The following is a 14,049-nucleotide window of genomic DNA, read 5'->3' on the forward strand; positions in this document are numbered from 1 at the left end:
AACAAGCATCCCACAAGTCATCATGAGCAGGTGTGTAACAGGGGAAGCAACAGTCACTGAGCTTTTATCAGTTCCAGTATCCTGAGGTGACATCATGCTCCTTCCTGGGTTACAGTATGTGGGAGTTGACATCATGCTCCATCACTGTGTCACACAAATACAACAGTTCCAAAAAACAGATCACAGAAATAGGGCCTGGACCATCCAGCTGTCAGGTATTCAAAACAATAGGGTCAACACCATGAAGCATCTCCACCAAGATCACAAGGAATCCTCAGAACTGCTCAATGAAAATGGTGGCTAAACCCAGGAAGCAGATTTCAGCTTTAGAGACATCAGGGGGATGTGCAGCTGATTCCTCAGTCCGGGGAGCATTCTGACCGTCTGGGGCGTGAGGACCTCCTGCAGGAAGGTGGCTGAGGCTGTCGGCTGGCCGGGTCTTCCCCACCTCCTCCCCACTGTCAACAGACACCTGGCTCCAGGCGCAAAATACCAGTCTACAGAGATCATCTGTATGGGCCTGGGCCCTCAGATATTTATTTAAGTCCACGTACACACTTTCCCTGCACAAACATTTTCTTCTTCCCCATTTCCCACAATTCCTCCTCCCATGTTTCCAGTTTGAAGCCACTGCTGGCAACACTACGACCTCTGGAGGGAGGCCAGGCCTGGCAGCACAGAGCTCGAAGGCAGCACAGGATTGTGAAAGTCGCCTCTTCATAGGCTCAGGAGACGCAGGCGCTTGGCAGAGCTGTCAAGCAAGCCCACCAGTAGGTCTGAGGTACAAAGAGAGGCACAAAGGCTTTCCTACTATGGAAAAGTGACAAAAACTCTGGCCAGTCTTTCGAATGGATGAACAATGGTTCAGACAAAAAAAAAAAAAAAAGACCAGTGGAAAAAATTGTGGGAGGGGGAAAGAATATTAAGGGAGCTAAGTTCCAGTCAGCTGTTGCCAATTTCACCCCAAAAGAAATTTAATAGAAACAGAAGGAAAGTTTCTGGCAGTAGTCAGGTGCCTACATAGTTCCCCTGTTCACCTGGTTTAGGGGTAGAATTATCTGAGCAGAAGGAGCAATGACGTTGGTAAATAAGTTGTCTACATTAAAAAATAAATAAAACTCCCCAAACAAACTCCAAACCACTGCAGGTAAACACTCGTACTATGTTGTTTAGAAAAATTATGCTTTAAATATACTGATCTAAAAAAAAAAATCAAAAGAACAGACTGTTCTGTAGAATAGCTTAAGTTTCTGCCTGTGCTTTCATTTTAGAAAACAAATGCTCGTAGACCTCACAGTGGGAGGAGTTTCACACAGGGATTCAGCTAGCAGAAAATGGCCACCGGCTTTGAGAGACCTTAACACAACAAACAGGTCACCCAAGAGACCTTTTGGGAATACGAGGCACTTGCCTTTCACAAAGGTAATTGTCTAGAGATACACAAAACCATTTTTTTTCTTCCTGACCAGTAACATAAATCATGGCCTCCGAAGTACTTGTTTACAGAATACCACAATGACTAATTACCAGAACTTTTCTTATTCTCTCTGAGCAAAGGAACCTCATGGGAGAAAAAAAAAATAGGTCATTTTTAATGTAAGGGAGTTGCTAGGATTGGAGGTAACACAACTATTTAAACTTCATAAAAGGAAAAACAAAAGACTTCAAAAAGTATTTTCTAAAATAGAGAAAGGTGCAAATCTTCTTATCAGAAATGCATTATAAATAGAAAAGAAACTCTTAGAAGAGATTGTTCAAATGTGACAAAAAGCTCTTGGTTTCCTGAAAATGTCAAAAACAAAAACAAATATTGACAATACTAAATATCCAACAGACAGGGTAAGAACTTCACTTAGAAGCAAATTTCCATTTAGGTAATTTATGGTGCTTTTGTGCAAAAAGTTGCTTTTACACTGTGTAGTCGCTGAAGACACTCCAGAATTGCTAGACCTTTACAGGAAAAATTTTAAAGGTCAGGGTTTTTTTTCTCTCCCTAGTTAGCACAGCACTCACGGGCAGCCAGTTCTCTAACGTCTGAGTAAAATCCTACACAGGGCTTCATTTCAGTGCCACGTCATGGCTTTTGCAGACTATCTTCTTGCCTCTGCTTCCTCAAAGTGGTCCTTCTGTCCCCTCCCATTAAAGCAAAGGTGGAACAGGCATTAATTCAAGGGAAGGGTGAACACACTACAGAAGGCATGGTTCAGCCACAGGCGCCGGTTGCGGCTGTAACCACTGTAAATCTCTTCCACCAAAGAGCATCAAAGACCCGCACGGAGACCTTGAGAAACCTTGCTCTTTGGGCTCAAGTCAGGGACTGTAAGACCAGACTAAATAGGTTTAAGCAGGGACAGATCAGAATGCTGAGTAGGTTTTTCAAAAAGGATATCCTCATTTAGGTGTCTAGGAGCCAATCACTGTGCTATTAGAACTAATCGGAAATCTCCATGCTTACATGAAAACGCACAAAAGTATGGGGAGACTGATCTGAATATGCGGGTCTCCCTTGCCTGGCAAGATAATAAATTCATCTTTGTTTGGACTGAATTGGTGGTCTTATTATCTAATTGTAATCAACTCTACAAATAGTCAGTTGTTCTAACACATGAACAGGAAAAATAACATAAATAAAACAGGGCCTAGAAACAATATCCAACCACAAATCAGGAAGTGACAGCTCATATCTGTCTCACCTTGCACAAAGCCTGCCTTCATGGGTTACTGAAATAATCCCAGGATACCCTTTCAGGACTTAAACAGCCACTGGATTTTTCATGAAAATGCATCCTGGTACGAATACTCACAGTAGTGGCCAGAAAAATAGGGGTGCGCAAGCTGGGTCTTCCTCTCTCCCTGTGAAAATGTTTTAATTTCTTTCAATATTAAGTTATAATACAGCTTAGGAATTTTCATTTACATAAGAGAGGAGAAATGCTTTTGTAAGATGGAAAACAGCCTTCTGTCTCTCCCAGGTCAAAAATAAATTTGCTTGACTATCTTAATTGGCAAAAACCCAAGGGCTCCAACTGGACCAGAAGCTTTGCATCACGGTGTCCTACTGCGTGTGTCTGCTGGAAGCCCAGCAGATGTCATGGTCAGCTTGCTCTCATGGGACAGTGCCAGTCCTTCTTTAAGCTTTGCTGCTGACTGCCATCTCCTGCTCTTCTGATAACCTGCCTTTTTCTGGCAGACTGGGCCTAGGACAGTGGGTTCTGTTCCCACTTTGCCACTAATGATGTGGCCTTGAGCAAGTCCTAAGACTTCTCTGGACTCTTCTTATCTGGAATGCAAAGAGGTCGGGCTAGTTTATTTCCCAGGTTCCTTATAAGCATTAAATTTGAAAACCATGATTACCAGCCAGTTGCAATCCTTCTGTAAGTCTTCATTCCCTCAGAAGTGGACAATCTCCCACCCTTAAATTCATGCACTTTCCTCAAGTATAGAGGGTTAAAGGCAGAACCCAAAGTCTGGCTAATACCGGCATATCTATGAGGACAGGAGGGAGCTGTCCTACATTGAGACCCCTGGGAGACCTCAGACTGAGTCCCTGCCCCTGCTTGTCCCAACACCTCTGCTTTTCTGCTCAAAAGAAAATAAAGTACTACACCTTAGAGCCGGAAGGAAACAGCCATCATTGAGCGAAACCTCTGGTTACAGGTGAGGAAACCAAACAAGCAAGGTCATGCTGGGAACAATTCCTAGGCCTCCCCTCTGGATTCTCACGGATGTCTTTCTTCTCACCCCAACCCAGCCCTGCAGGGGCTCTGGGCAATTTTCCTAGCCCCCTGTAGAGTTCCTCAGGGCCTCAGAGGGTAATCAACAAACATTTACTTAGCCCTCTGGGCAATCCCCCAAGGAGCAGTTTTAAACTTTCAACTGGTATAGGCTCTGGGAACATTTAGCCCAGCACAGTGACAGTGACAGCTATAGCAAGACACAAATTGATTGATCTGATCAGTGTGGAACTCTATTGGTGTTTTACTCTAAAAGAAAAGCTTGCAGCAGCACAGACAGTAGATAAGGATAGGTTAGGGATATAGGGAGGCTCCATGAGGGTGGGGTCCTCCTGATCTCCTACCTGGCACGTAGTTGATACTAAGTAAATATTCGCTGAACAAATTCAAGTTTGCACATTATCTCTGCTCCATTTGCTTCTTGTCAAAAATTCTGAGGTTACAATAATATTAAGGACGAGGATCTCTGAGCCTCTCAGTTAAAATCAGGAACAAATACCTGTTTCATACTCTCACTATGTGGCTGGGGAGGCAGCCCAGAGTGTGGAGAGAAGAGGCTGGCCTTGTGAGTCAGACAGACCCCAGGGCGTAAAAATCTCACCTCAGGATGGGCACGGTGGCTCACGTCTGTAATCTCAGCACTTTGGGAGGCTAAGGCCGGTGGATCACCTGAGGTCAGGAGTTCGAGACCAGCCTGGCCAGCGTGGTGAAACCCCATCTCTACTAAAAATACATAAATTAGCTGGGTGTGGTGGCAGTTGCCTGTAATGCCAGCTACTTGGGAGGCTGAGACAGGAAAATCACTTGAACCCGGGAGGCAAAGTTGCAGTGGGCTGAGATAGCACCACTGCACTCCAGCCTGGGCAACAAGAGCAAAACTCTGTCTTAAAAAATAATAATTAAAAAAAAAATAAACTCCCATCTCTACAATCTTGGCTGTAGTTGTTGAGTTTCTTTTTGCTTCACTTGCCACACCATGTTGTCTGAGGTTCTAAAAGATGGCTGAGATAATGCACATAAGGTATAGACCTAACTCCATGAATGTCAGTTCCATCCTCTTTCCTTGGGAGCTGTGGGTATAGAGAGAGAAACTCTGTTTCTAGGAAAGGCTCCAGGCCATCAGCATCCTCCTCCAAAGAGGCAAACCAGCAAGAGGATGCTGACATCGTTTTAAAATGACTCAATATAGTTTTCATAAATATATTCCCACTAAGGCATCTGATTTCTAAACTATGTATAGAGAACATAAAGAGCAATTCAATATACATGTCAAATGTTTTATACTTTCCATATCTAAGTTAAACACCAAACATGTCTGTATATCTCAATCCTTTGTTGTGAATAAACAAAGGGGGGAGCTACAACTAGGAAGAAAAAAATGATCCTTTTTTTTTGAGATGGAGTGTTGCTCTATCACCCAGGCTGGAGTGCAGTGGTGCGATCTCAACTCACTGCAACCTCTTCCTCCCAGGTTCAAGTGATTCTCCTGCCTCAGCCTCACAAGTAGCTGGGGCTACAGGTGTGTGCCACCAGGCCGGCTAATTTTTGTATTTTTAGTAGAGATGGGGTTTTGCCACATTGGCTAGGCTGGTCTCGAACTCCCGACCTCAGGTCATCCATCAGCCTTGGCCTCCCACAGTGCTGGGATTACAGGCATGAGCCACTATGCCCAGCCAAATGATTTTTTCATCTATAAAATGGAGTTGGGATAGATGAAGAATATGAACTTTAGCCTAAAAATTAAGTGACTTTAAGATGCAGAGATTGAGGGAAATAATACAATGACAGAGATGTTTACCCACCAGAAGACAGAGTCATGTAGAATACTTTAATGGCATGACTGTGTAGTGTTGTCACTATATATATATTGCTAACAAACAAGTTACAATGGTTTTGCAAACTCTGGCCATGGGGACAGGGTGTCATCACTTATTCCACAGAAAAAGAAACTGGTTTGCAGGCAGCATGTTATCCAGTACTGTGATCACACAGCAGAGAGCAATGAGACCATGTGGGGTGGGAGGGTGCAATAATACCACCATTCCCTGACTCTCTGGAATGTATTTGCTTTTATCTGATTATGCATATAATCCATTAACATTAATGATATAAAAATTTTGAGCATAGACATATCTCTAGTAGAAACAGGATTTGAAACTAGCATCTCAAATCTCAGGTTTATCTCTTCCTGTGCTTCGCAGAAATTGGCAATTGTTGATCTTCGTCACCAGCCATGACAGTGCTGTTTAAAGCACAGATTCCCTTGCCCCACCTGGAAATCTACATTTTGACAAGTTCCCCAGGTGGATTCTTGTCCATACTAAATTGATGGTCACTGGGACTAACCCAGAATAAATCAGTGGTAATAGGAGGTGTGTGCTTTCTGCGATAAAATTAACAAATTAAAATGAGTCTTAAAGATAAGGCTTTAAGTGTAGATGCACAATATATAAATTTACATATCTATACAAGGTTGTGAGGGGAAGGGAACCAATATTAATTAGTTACCTACTATGGTATATAGAAATCCTGACCCAATTATATATTAATCAGTCTTCCAAATAATCCTATATGAGTTATGCATGGAAAAAGGCAGGCTTAGAGAGAAACTCTTCTAAAGTCACAAGTCTGGAAAGTGGCCCAGCTAGGTTGTGAAACTAGATTTATCTGACCCCAGTCTCCTCATTCCATTGTACTAAGCTCACATGCACGTGAAAACGCGCAGACACGCACATGGCCTACAATAGCCATATGGTAAACGGCAATGGAATTATATTACTGTTAGAAACTTTCTGCGTCAACAGAAATGTAGTTTTAAAAGGACTCATTCTATTAAGGGATATTCTTTAATTTGTATGCTGACAACAGAATACAGTGTATGACTACTATCAAAACCACATTTAACAGCCTGAATTTTCATAATCAGAAATGTGTTTTGGGACTTGCCGGGGACAAATTTAAGAGTGATTCTTGATTTGTGTAAATTTGAGTGGTTTAATTTGTGTAAATTAAACCACTTAATATTCATCATACACGTCATATTACCTTAAAAAGGAAAACACCAACAATGTAACTTTGCACTTGTCAATCCACCAGTCTTCCTAAGCTCATCCCTCACCTTCCACGGTCTCACGTGCCTGGCTCCCTCCATCAGGAACCCCCTTCCGCTGGCTTCTGGAGTTGCATTCTTCCATGGTTCTTCCTTACTATCTTGCCAGACTTCTATCTACCTCCCTAGATCTTCCTTTCTTTTCTCAAAAGGCTCCATCCTCAACCATTTTTCCCCTATATTCTCTCTCAAAAATCTCTTTTCTGGTCTCTCGACTTTTTCTTGTAAACCAAAGACTCCCAAACGAGCCCTGGCCTTCCTGTGGAGCGCAAAGCCCCCTTCTGCCTGGGAGACAGCATGCTTCAACACTGCAAACACAGCACCTCTAAAATGCAGCTCCTCACTTCCTTCTGAGTTTCCTCCATGGGTACCACTGCTCTGGAAATCGCAGTGTCAGCTTTAGCTGTTCCTTCACTGAGACATCAGATTCTGTCAGTTCTTCCCTTTGCATCTGTTCCTTTCCCATTTCATTGTTATCATCCATTTCAGGCCTCTCCTGCCCCTCTTTTTCCTTGGTGGGTTGTGGTAGCTTAAATGGCTTTCTGGCCTCTAGTTTCTGCCCTGCCTCTCCTCCCGATCTCCCCCCAAACTACTCACAAGAGCCTGGTCCTGAAGCACAGCCACAACACTCCCCTGTTCAAGTACCTTTAATGACACCTATTGGTTAATGCATTCACAATTCCTAGTTGGCATTCAAGACTGTATCATCTGGCACCGAATGTTCTCCAGTTTTGATGCCTGTATATAGACCAGTTCTAACTCAGTTGGACTTGACGCTTTTCCCTGAATATGCTCCAAGTTTCTCCATCTCCTACTAGTCCTCCTATCTCAAATGCCTCCTCCCCATCTCTTTTATTGAAATGCCACGTCATTCAAGGACTTGCTTAGATGCTTTTTCTCAAGAGTCTCTTGACTGCTAGGGATAAAAGGGACCCCTTCCTCCTCAAATTACCAAAATATCTTCTTTTTGCATTTATCACATGGTCATTTCTGCATATCTTCTTTCCTCAACAGAGTCTGAGAGTGAAGAGACCAGATTTTTGTGGCAGCTGAATTCTCCATTCTCTCTAGCACAGTCATACTTGTAGTAGATTGCTGTACAACATTCATAGAACACCTTAAAGTTTACAAAGCAGGTTCACATTCAACATCTCATTCGTTTTATTTGGGGATTAAGTTATTACAGGTAGCATTCAAGTTTTGCGATTTGATTTCTGTGGCTTATTGCAATTCTTAGAGCTATCTCTAATTTTCTACTTTATAAATTAAACAAACATATTTCTTAAATTACTTTACTTTTGAATACCCACAGTCTTCTGTGGCCTACAAAGCTAAAAGAAGAGAACATTTCAAACCAAACAAAGCCCCCTTGCCAAACTGCTTTTTCTTGGATTATGAGTTAAATGTACAAATGAAAAGCCCTCTGTAAGCAGGTAACAAGAATGACAAAATCAAACTTTTAAAGAGAAGTGTGAAATTCCTTTCTGAAGATATTAAGACGTCTTAAATGACTTTCCTATACATCCGTTTGGAATTCTACGTATGGGTCAATCTCCAACATCCATGGAGCTGACATTCCAGCATATTAACAATAGAAAATTGCTAACACTTGAACAACAAATTCTTTGCTAAAAGACTGGAAATGACTAATATGATTGTAAAAACAAATCTGTCTGGTCTTGAGTACCCAAGTGCCTTGTAGAAGCTCAATAAACATTTGTTGATGAAAAATAAATGAATGAATTCAGAGAAGGCCTTACTATCATTTATAAATTGAGGGCATAAGTTTCAATAGATGGGTGGAAGTATAGATTTAAGTGGAGAAAAAAGAAAAATTGAATTTAGAGGTAGGAATTTTGGTGTGTCTATGACTCCAGTCTGTCCCTGAGATGGACTCCACTCTGCAACTGCTGGAGAAGCAGGGGAAGGAGGTGGGGGTGAATGGCAAGCACCATCCATCCTACTGTGCCTCTCTGGAATCAGGCTGCAAGCTCCTCCAGGATGGGCACTCTGTAGTCCTGGCAAAGAGCTGTGCCCCCAGAAGGGACTTCATACATGTAGTATGAGACACAAAGCTCTCCATGACCTGTCTCTATTTTCACATTCCAATCCTTTACGCCTATTCTTCCTCACCTCATAGGGCTATCGTGAGGGGTAAAAAAATACTGTGCTTAAAGCCCTTCACACACTACCTAGCGTACACACGCACACAAATGCTCGACAAATGGTAGTTGTTACTGTCACCATCTGGGACCTTGTTTATGGCTCCAAGGTAGAGCTTAGTGTGCTGGGCCGTCAATATTTGTCTGCGACAGCTGCAAGTGTCCCGGGAATGGTCTCTTCACATTTGTATACTCGGTGCCTAGCAGAGCGCTCACCTCACAGAGGGCCCTGAAGCTGGCTACGTGACTCAGCAACGAAGATCCAAGGTCCAGTCCTGCCTTGACCCCAACCCACTGGTAACCCTGAAGAGTCATTTAAACTCTCCGGGCCTCAGCAATGTCAGTGCATCCTTCCAGCCTAGGGAAACTAGAGATCTGTGAAGAGACATGTAAAAGACCCCACGACAATTGCTGACAGAACTGGAACAAGAAACCAGCTGTCCTAAAGCCTTGATCTCCTAGTTCCCCTTCATCATGGGGGCTTCACACATCCGGTCTCCCAGTAACATATCACTTGAGTGTCATGGTCACTTTGTAACCCCAAAACTTGGTGGATTGCTGTCTTGAATCACATACCCTTTGGGAGTCCCTCAGAAAGACCATTTCCTATCTCATGTAGACTAAGGAGAGACGCGACTTTAGTTACCTCAGTTAGAACAGACCAGCTTTAACAGAGTGAGATTCCTGCGCTTTGGAAGAAATCACTTGGAAATCCTTGGTTCTGAGTCCTCCATTTCTTCCACATCAAGATCTAAAAAGAAAAAAAAAGTGCAGTGTCCCATGACTAGCTGCTAGGATTTCATGTTTTAGCAACAATAATAACTGCAATTAGCACATATCGAACACATAAGTCAACACCCACAAAGTGGTTGACATATGTGGTTTCATGTTGTCTTCATAACAACCTTCAGATATAGGGAACACTCCCCCATTTTACAGCTATAGAAACGGAGACTCTAATGGGCCACGGAACCTGTTCAAGGTCACACAGCTGGTTTATGTGACAATTAGAACTCAAATCCAGATTCAATTGATTCCAAAGCCTGGGCTATTAACCAGTAAGTCAGGGTTTTAAAAACTTTTCAGACAGTGACCCACTGTTTTAAAAATTTACATGATATAAACTGAAAACCAAAAACCTCATAAAACAATGCTTACCCTTACTATGTGCAATGCACGTTATTTTTTCTATTCTTCTCTGTATTGTACTATATATTCTATATCTTTAAGAAGATTTCCAGTAGCAACCCACTAAACTGATCCCACAATCTTCGAATGGGTCCCCCACTCTTGAAAAACGCTACACTTAGATATAGCGCCTCACTAGCTGCTTCTCTGAAACCAGGACAAAACTCTTTCACATTTTTTAACCATGAGAATCTGACCAAGTAGTTGAGCTTCACAGAAAAAGTCTTTAACCTTTAAAATATGTATAAGGCACCATAACACATATCACCTATAATTGATGCTTAGAAGGGATACTCAATTAGGGCCAATGTCCAGAATGGAATTAGGCACTTACCTACCGCAGTGCAGGAGTTATAAAGTGGAACCGCGGACAGCCTAAAATCTCAGGTGATTTATGATGTACCCTATAAAAAAGTGGCTAACGGCGGGCGGTTGTGTTGTTATGTTGTACCAACAGAGCAGACCTTACTACTGCAGAAGTAGGCGGCTGAGACTGCAAACCCCTGGGGGGCAGGGCCCTGCCTTTGCACTTCCCGTTCAATTCCAGGGGCTTAGTGTTGCATCAAGGAAATTACCAAATTCCCGTAGGTTCAGGCTAGGGTCCGATTCCCAATCCAGGAGACGGGAGGTGTGACTGTCAAAACAGTGCCCGAGCCCGCTGGACTCGAGCCCACCACGTCCCCAGCCCCAGGAGCGCATTCCTCCTCGGCCCCCGCCCTCTAGCACAGCCGCGCAGTTGGGCCACGAGATGCCGCGCAACCTGCCCGCACTCTCCAGCCGAACCCACCCCGCCCCGCCCCGCTCCGGGCGCGGGCCCCGGAGTCGGGGCACCTGCGGGCGCTTCCTCCCCGCGGGCAGCTCGGTTCTGCTGCGTTTGCAGAGCTCAACCCTTGCGAGGGTTTCCGCAGCCCGGCTTCCCGGCTCCCTCCAGAAGCGAGGAGCGATCGGGCTGGCGGCGCCCCGGGCGCCGCGCCTCGCCCCGTCCCGCCCCCGGCCCCGCTAAGACCCTGCAAGGGGCACTTACGGGGCTCGGCTCCTCCGCCGCCGACGCGTTTCCCCGGGGGTCCATGGTGCTTCCGGACCCGTGAGTCCGGCCGTGGCGCTGCACAGCACCGCCCAGAAAATGGACGCCGGCGGCTCGGCTCTGCCGGCCCGGCCCGCCCCCGGCGCGGGGCAGAGGACGCAGCCTGTCCGGGAGGAGGTCGGCCCGACCCGCAGCCCCGCGGGCCCGCGGTTAGGGGAACTGCGGCGCCGAGGACCAGGCCTCAGGAGGGCGGCGGCGGGACCCCCGAGGGCCCCGCAAGACCCCATGCCCGACCCAGTGGCCAGCCGGGGCCCCCCACCAAGGAGGCAGCGGCCTCAGCCTCCTAGGGGAGGACACAATTCAGAACCTGCCGAAGGACAACGCAGTTAGGACTCTGGGCCACAGAGCCTGGTGACTGTCAGCACAAGGCCTCGGGCCGCAAAAGGGTCCGTGGGCTCCTGTTCCAGACTCTGCACACAGGATTCGCAAAGTCGCTGTTTCAATTGCATCAAATTCTCAGGAATAAGGAGTCACCTGTATTTTTCCATGGCCGTCAAGAGAGGCCTAGATTGATTTTTCCCAACGTGGCACAGAAACTATTTCACGCAAAAGACCCAGTCCTCTTCTTTAAATGAAGGGCCCTGGCCGCTGGCATCTTTCTTCCAAGATCCAGGGGCTGCTCATTGAAAAAGTATTCAGAGAGGGCCTGCCACAAGCTGGCCATGTGGAGCTAATGCACGAATAATGGACAGGTGTTTTTTTTTTTTTTTTTTTTTTAAATCGTCCATGTTCCCTGTGTTTTGATAGTAGAGTCTTATTATTAAATTTTCTTAAAAAAAAAAAATTCAAGGCCACAGCTTAAAAAGATTAAAAAGTCAATTCTTTACGTTGTCAGCCAGGAATCTACAGTACTTGAAATTCTGCATCCCAGTTCCTGACCGTGTTTTAAGAATGTGATCACTTGATGAATAGACTCCAATATGAAATATAAAGCCAACAAAACATTTTAAATAATGAGGGAAAAATATATTGACTCAAAGTCAAATTAAAGAATCATGTTATTTAAAAATGAAGAGTTTTGAAGGCCGATAGTTTGGGCAACATGCGTACACATGTATATTAGCATTTCCCAACCTCCTCAAAGCCAAGCACCCTTTATTCTTGCTCCATACGCCATGTGTTCAGAAAGATCTACTCAACTAAATTGCATTTATTAAGTAATGATTCATCTTCCCACTTAAAAAAAACAAAAACCTGCAATGTTTTTGTATATGCAATTACCAATCAGAGCTTCCTCAAAACCTGAGCTAACCTGTTGTTAATAGTGGATTCCAACCTAAAAAATTTGTGGTCTATTAATAATTGCATGTTTGTATGTTTCCACTGAAGCTTTTGGAAACTCTGAAAATTACTCAAAGACCTCCAAGAAAACTGAGGCAAATGGATAAGGAACCAGGGTTGGGAAGTGCTAGTATGCGGTATTGCTCTCTGTGTTTCCCTGTGACTGGAAGGTGGGAGGTGGTAGGGCAAGGCAATTCCGCTTTGGATTCAGCCTGCCTGGGTTTAAAGCCCAGCTTTGTTGCCTACAAGGCTAACACTTTAGGCAAGTTAGCTCAACTCCCGTGGCTTCTTCATCTATAAAATGGGACTAATTTTAATATTAGTGCCTACCTTGTAGGGCTTTTTAAGAACTAAATGAGATAATACATGTGAAGCATTTTCAAGAGTACTTGGTATTATGTAAGCGTGCTATGATTGTAGGCTGTTGTAGGCTGCTGTTGGTACTGGAAGTTAAGTATTCAGAGAGTTCTAAGTTCTTACCATCCAAGCAGTGAGAATCATAGCTACTGTGTGTAAAACAAAGTTTACACCCTAGAAATTTTCCATGGGTAATCTGCCAGGGTCACATGGTGAGTGACATAAAGGGATTGAAACAGGTCTGACTCCACATCCACTTTTTTGTATTGTTAACATGTTCCAGGTGGTACCTTGACCAGACTCTGTCAACAGCTTGTTAAGGGTAAAACCGGCTCTGGGTTTCCTAAGAGGCTTAGCAAGTGAATGGGTCTTTACATCCACTTGGGAATTCACAAACAGTGGCATTTCTTTCTTATTAGAGCCAAATGTTTCTCCAGAAGTGGCTAGATTTCCCCAAATTGTTATTAATAACTAAATATCACAGCAACAGTTTTAAACAACACAGTCTAAAAATTACATAATCAACCCGTCCTTCAAAATTTTCCATCCTTCCTCATAACCAGTCACAGATTCTCTCTCTTAATCATTCTTCTGAGTATGGGGAACTATCTGGAAATTTCCAGGAAGGGCCCAAGTTGTCATAATTACTTTCTTTTCTGTAAAAGTTTATCATTTTCAAGACCACTAAACATGATGTGTTTCCTCTATCTTTATAATACTTCTCATGTCAATACATTTGCAAAAAAAAAAAAAAAAGCAAGACTTTCAAGATTATCTCCTCTCTTAAATTTCCACCAGTTCTTCACCATTCCCACAACATGGTTCCTGATCCTTTTCCAGGGGCCTTTTCTAGAAGGCTTTCCTACCTCATTCATTTAATCTCCACACAGGTTTCCGTTATCCTACAACTGCCTGCTTGCACCTTCTGACTAGGACTCTTGGCCAATTTAACACTTACTAACGTCTTCTCTTTAAGGTTTCAATATTATAATATATTAAAAGACTAAAGTATCTTTTTTAAACCCACTTGCTGTCTTTGTTTCCTACTATTGGTTAGGAATCTGTTAACTCATTCCAACTCTCACACTAGCAGCACTCTGTTAATTTAATTCATGGTTTTACTTTTTTTCCTCT

The 14,049-nt window shown here is 43.8% G+C and overlaps 1 protein-coding gene across 9 annotated transcripts in view; it reads right to left on the reverse strand.

Moving 5' to 3' along the window:
• The window catches only part of ZBTB38 (zinc finger and BTB domain containing 38), an 81,919-nt gene that overhangs the window by 35,960 nt on the left and 31,910 nt on the right, over positions 1-14,049 (reverse strand). For 8 of the 9 annotated variants that reach the window (XM_030816726.1, XM_030816729.1, XM_012508589.2 and 5 more), the window contains one exon: positions 9,652-9,756. The gene's annotated coding sequence lies outside the window, so the exon portion shown is untranslated. Of the gene's footprint in view, positions 1-9,651; positions 9,757-11,217; positions 11,384-14,049 lie in introns of those variants that run through there. The other variant, XM_004088656.3, reaches the window with a different exon arrangement.

This window comes from Nomascus leucogenys, chromosome 8 (genome assembly GCF_006542625.1).
Source record: "Nomascus leucogenys isolate Asia chromosome 8, Asia_NLE_v1, whole genome shotgun sequence".
NCBI classification, from domain to species: Eukaryota; Metazoa; Chordata; class Mammalia; order Primates; family Hylobatidae; genus Nomascus; species Nomascus leucogenys.